The 6,162-nt window shown below is 39.9% G+C and overlaps 1 protein-coding gene across 9 annotated transcripts in view; it reads right to left on the reverse strand.

Moving 5' to 3' along the window:
* gramd1bb (GRAM domain containing 1Bb) overlaps positions 1–5,859 on the reverse strand; it is a 100,626-nt gene extending 94,767 nt beyond the window's left edge. For 8 of the 9 annotated variants that reach the window (XM_020600415.1, XM_020600421.1, XM_020600420.1 and 5 more), the window contains exon 1: positions 5,783–5,859. The gene's annotated coding sequence lies outside the window, so the exon portion shown is untranslated. Of the gene's footprint in view, positions 1–2,429; positions 2,746–5,782 lie in introns of those variants that run through there. The other variant, XM_020600414.1, reaches the window with a different exon arrangement.
* Positions 5,860–6,162: the final 303 nt, after the last annotated feature.

Consider the following 6,162-nt stretch of genomic DNA (forward strand, 5'->3'; position numbering starts at 1 on the left):
TCTAGTTTGTGAGACAAATAATACTCCCTGCAGAGCAAAAGGTCAAACTCTACCTGTACAGTACAACTTCAAATCTCTAACCTCATTCAATAAATTCATTTATCCTACAGCCACATCCTCTGACCATTAGGCTGTAATTGGCTGAACTAAGGCACTACAAAGACTATAAATCACCTGCTTTGTCAATTTTGCCTGAGAGACAGGAAGCCAGAGTGTCCTTAATCTACAGCTAATGGTGGGAGTTTCAGTGTGGGTACTGCAGAGCAGAAGAATGACCCTAGGAATGCAGGAGGAGAGAACCCAACATCAATCTTCATTCTGATCAGGGTCAGTGAACGGTAACACACACTGAGCCAACACAGACAAAATACCACACTTTGATCTATTCACCTGTGACACTGTTTAACAAAAGTGGAAGCTAAATATTGCTATGAATAAGTTTACTGATCCACTACTGAACATTATAATGACACTTTACATGTACATTTAGATTACGTTGCAACATGGGTGGACATGTTTGACTAACAAATTCATATTGTTAAAAATCTTGGACCATTAATTGTTGTGTCAAACTTGTCTTATTTCACTTATTAGGTACAGTCACTGTTCTGTTCTGAGGATTCCTCTGAACATCAACCTCACACTGAGAGCAGGAGTTAGAGGACAGAGACAAAGACAGACTGTGTGTGAGGAAAAGAGCAACAGGGAGAGAGAGTGTGAGAGAAATGGCCACTGAAAGTGAAAATGAGTGAATTATTACACAGACCATGTTCTGATACTCAGCTATTGTTACTAATGCACACTTCCCTACATTCAAAAATCTAAAGTTTTCACTAGATATTACAGACTGACATCTATTTATCTTAGGAAATTAAACAATAAATTTTCAACAATGTTGGCTCCTCAAGACAGACTAGCACACTGTGTTGAGAGCATGGATTTCAAAAGAAAGGCTGGCGAGTGGCCAACAAAGTCATCTGACGTTATTCCTGAGATTGAAAGAGTACAAAAGTAGTACGAAATCAAAATATCTCTGTTTATATGTACCGGGTTATTTATTACAATTATTTGTCAATGGTACAAAACATGCTCTGAAGAATTTAACAGTTTATTTGTAATTCTATGATCTTGATATCTTATGAGTACAATTTAACTTAGCTCAGTGACTTATTAATGTATATAGAGGTTTTCTTGATTGCTTTATCTATCTGGGCTTAAAAATATACTTTACAATACAATGAGCAGGTAATAGTGCAGTCACCTTTGAAATCTAAAACAGGACCCTACCTTTTTCTGCAACAGGAACCACATACATTTCAAAGGCTACGTTCACATCACAGGCCTTAACATTCAATTTTTGTAAAATCCAATCTTTGTATGTTGATGATTCACATTCGTGTTTTAAAGTGACATGTATCCAAGGCTGATTTGAACACGCTTGATGCCTAAACTGCCATGCTTGCGCAGATTTAGTCAAAATGTGAGTTACATGCGTAAAATAATTCCAACGTCATCATTTGTGCCATGGTTAAACTGTACATTTCCCTCAAAAACTGTTTGGTTATGACATCTTCCTTCCTATTTGGCTTGAATACGTGAAACGTCCTCATCTCTCCACTGACCCCCGTTGTTAGTGTTGCTCTCCTCCATGTTTATTTTTAACCAGTCTGTGAGGGGGCAACACTGAAAGGTGATGACAGGCAGTATGCTCATGTGCAGGGGAAGTGGGACATTAAAAAACCAACGCAAATTCTGTTTTGATCATTTGGACAGCGGTCAGAGATTGGATATGAATCGGATCTAGGACCACGTATGCAAGGAAGTCACTTGGAGGGGAAAAAAAATTGGATTTAAGTCACTTGAGCAGGTAATGTGAAAACAGCTAAATTCTCTAAAAGTCACACCACAAATGCTAACCTGGAACTGATCATGCAACTCCACTGCAGGGACATTACTTCCAACACAGTACTTACTTCTATTGCAACTTGTGCAACCATGGTGTATATGTCTGATACAAGTTTCTAGGTGCAAAGAACAGCAATACTGGCTTTATTTATAGAAGGTGGCTGGTTAGAAAAAAGCGCAGGTGAGCAAAAAAAACCCAATGGTAGTCCAACTTGTCCTGACCATCCTTCAATCTAGACCTTGGCATACAATCTAACACAAAGGACAACAAAACACTACTGACAGAAACAGCTGATACACAGTTCTACCATATAAGCCTTGTTAAACACCACTCTGACTAGGTGCTGATGAGGTGGTGACTGAACTATAGTACTTCCTGTCCTAGACACACTTGCATGCATAGTGAACTGTCATATTCACTGTAAACATTCACTCAAGCACATTCAAGACAAACAGCAGAGCAGAATGCATGTATGAGCACATAGCTTTCTTCGCTAAGAGCTGTGGAAGAGCTGACATGTTACCTCAGTGAGTGGAGCGAGGACCGGTCGCTGGGTGAGAGTCAAAGATCATTCTGCTAGTGCCATCTGTCAAGCAGGTTGGGCATAATAGAAGTAGGAACAAGTGTCCCTCTCCCTCCTTCCTGTGCACCTCTCTCTCTTGCTTCATAAAAAAGTCCAGGGTTACACAGGAAAGAGCCGCACTACACCAGCAGGGGAATCCTTTGTCAGACTGAAGCCAATCTGAAGCCAGCTTAAATCTCCCTTGAGAAGATGGAAGGACGCACCTCCCTTTTCCCGGGGAATCGCGACTTCCTCCTGCACTATCTGCCACTGCACAAAGCCCTCTCTCTGTTTTTCTTCTGTCTCCTTCTCTGCTCTCTTTCTCTCTCCTTTCTGATCCCGCTCCACTTGTACACTTGCTCGCTCACTCACTCTGGTATGCATTCTTACCCACTGTGGCTCAGACACCCACAAACACTCTACTGTACACACAAATACATGTGAATAAGACAAACAGACACATGCACAAAAACTCCTGTTTGCTCTCTAGAATCTATTTTGTTAGGTCCTGAATAAATCATTGTACAGAAAAGTCCATCCATCCATCCATTATCTATACCGCTTATCCTGACGAGGGTCGCAGGGGGCTGGAACCAATCCCAGCTGACACTGTGCAGGAGGCAGGGTACACCCTGGACAGGTCGCCAGTGTACAGAAAAATCTCATTAACAAATTCTGTTTCCCCATGATCACATAAAACAAAGAGCTATATTGTACACTGTATGTATATGTGGCTATCAGCATACAGCCACCACATACGATTGGATGCTCTCTATTGATGTTCTATTTTGAGCCTTCAGTTATGATGCATGACAGAAGAAAGAGGACAGAAAGGTGCTAATACAGGAGTCTTCCCTAAAACCACCACCAGCACCTCATCACAAGCTGTACTCCGCATCTCTCTTCTTCCATGCTGAAAATCTCCATGGGGATAACAGCAGGAGGGCAGGAGATGTCTACGAGATATAAATGGTGCTCGAGTGACCTGAGCCATTAGCGGGTGGTGGGGAAAAGTCCAACAGCCAACAAAATGACAGGCAGCTCCAACAGCGGGCTTGGAGACTGGACTAATCAACCTGGAATTTATCTTAAAAACATGCCAAAAAGCCAGTCCTACATTTATATTAAGTTCCCATGTGTGGCAGTATCACAGTGTTAGGTGGAAACATGTCTGTCAAAATGATTTGCTTGTCTTCCTGGGTGCAAAGATTTTGATAGACTGTCAGACTGCTATGACAACTGTGCTCGATCTGAAACTCATCAGAAAGCTGCAAATTTTAAAAATCTGACTGAAGACGTCTTAACTGAACATTCTTCAGCATATTAATAGCTACATTTTAATTAAGTCCCGAGATGCGTCACTGGTGGAATCAAGCCCTTTTTTACTGAGCCTTGATGAGTTTGTGTTGGCAGATAAGGAAAAGTCAAATGCTTCAAACAGCACCTGAAACTATGTGTGTAAAACCAGCCTAATAAAGCTGTCAAATAAGCCTCGAGAGCCTTCTTAGAAATAAAAAAGCACAAAGAATTCATTGTTATAAAAAAAGTAACGCATGGCAGCTCTAATCTGTAGATTAGATTAGAAGTCACCTGCCTGCAGCGTTACTGCCAACAAGCAACAAGACACCAACAGCAGATTTAGAATTAGCATATTTTTTTCATCAGAAGAAAAGCTTTTTAAACAAACAAACCTTATTGAAAAATGATAACTTTATGTATCCACCATCATCATTTCATTAATATTTTTAAGGCTTTGTTGATAAATTTACATATTAAGTGATTTTATAATATTTTTTTTCAGAGGCTTTCCACCTAATTCAATAAACAGTATATCAGACTGGCCATTAGATTTGCAGACCATGAATGACTCAGTTGCTATGCAGTCTTTCTGTAAGTGTAAATGATGTGTTTCTCCTGTCTTCACTCTTAACGGGTACATTTCGTGAGCTGAGGGCAGATTTTGTCACACAGCTAATAAGAGAAGGTAACAGAATAATCTGCCCCGTTAACCAGCACGTATTGTTACATGTCCTGGGTCTTACTGCATATTGTATGTGCCATTACTCTTTCATGCTAGTACTGACAACAGTACCACTTTATAACTGTTGAAAGACTAATTAGGAATCAGTGCAACGTGAGCAAACCTACAATTATTATATGTCGCTTATAATCTGTGAGCTGACTAGCCTAAAAAAACCATTAAGAAAAAATACTGCCATTACTATATTTTATTCATTGAGTTTAAGAGTATTTGCTTTACTGCTGCCTGCACTGCAGAGCATAACATCTGTCTTTAGAGGTTTGTGGGAATGCTGCTCAGAGCATCTCATAATGATTAAATGTCTTGAATAAGTATTCACTAAGGAGTAAGGAAAGATCTTAAAAATCAGTTACAGGTAACCTAAAATTATTATTAAATGTAATTTTTCTCTCCTTTTTGGGCTATTAATTTAGTTTAGATAGAACGACTTATTACAGAGTCATGCCAACCTGACCATGAAACAAATGTCAGTCCGACCCCAACCCTCTGTGTAACAGATGCTTCTAATTCATCTGCTTGATTAGAACAAAAAGAACACTCCAAAACTTTTATGTTTTAGCACTATAGATTTTTTTTATCATATCAATATACTAAAATGTCAGTTTAAAGTAAAAGTTCTCCATCTTATAAACTCATCTGAGATAACGGTGTAACAATGAGAAGCCTGTTTAGAGGTCTTCTGTGGAGTTTTCATTGTAAACAAAAGTGTAGATCAGATCAAACAGACACATTACATGCATTTCCAACTGCATAAACTAATTTGTCCCCTCACATGCATTATTTAAAACAGCTCAAGGCCTTCTACGTAGTTGTTTAATGGTGCATTGCTACCGTTTTGTGATGTGTTGGCACCAACTGTTCATGCTCACTACTGTCTTCTACAGTCAGCAGTAATACCTAACATGTCATCTTTGTGCTTGCGTTAACAACAATTTGAACCTCAAAATATACTTTTACAGCAACAAAAGTAGTCAAAAACATGGGTAGCAGCTGTAGTATTGTCACTGTAATGAACTGCAGTACATGATGAATGGCTTTCCTGCACAATGCTATATCTTTGTACATGTTTAGTATAGTTTATTAAACTGAACACTTAAATCACACATAGGATCCTGATGAACAAATTATTCAAGTTTTAAAACCATTACTATAAATTGTATAATTTGTTCAGAGCAAAATGACATAACAAGCATCAATGGAAACCAAAATCATCAGCCCACAGAGGGCTGCATTCCAAATCACACTCAAAATGAAAGTGAAAAACTGAACTCACATGTTCTTCCAAGCTGCATGAATTTCATCACGGCAATTCATAATGTGACTCAGAAGTGTGTATGGCCCCTGCATGCCCGTCTGAACTCCCAACAATGTCTGGGCGTGCTCGTGACGGTGTCCTGGGGGATCTCCTCCCAGAACTGGATCAGGGCATCAGTGAGCTCCTGGACAGTCTGTGGTGGTGCTTGGTGGCATTGGATGAACTGATACATAACATCCCATAGGTGTTCAACTGGATTTAGGTCAGGGGAAGATGAGGGCCAGTCAATGGCATCAATGCTTCTATCAACCAGGAACTGCCTACACACTCTGGCCACATGGGGCTGGGCACCAGTGGTGGACTTGCCAATTTAGGTGTTTTCTGGTCAATTCCAATCG

This window comes from Monopterus albus, unplaced genomic scaffold, assembly GCF_001952655.1.
Source record: "Monopterus albus unplaced genomic scaffold, M_albus_1.0 scaffold46.1, whole genome shotgun sequence".
Classification (NCBI taxonomy): domain Eukaryota; kingdom Metazoa; phylum Chordata; class Actinopteri; order Synbranchiformes; family Synbranchidae; genus Monopterus; species Monopterus albus.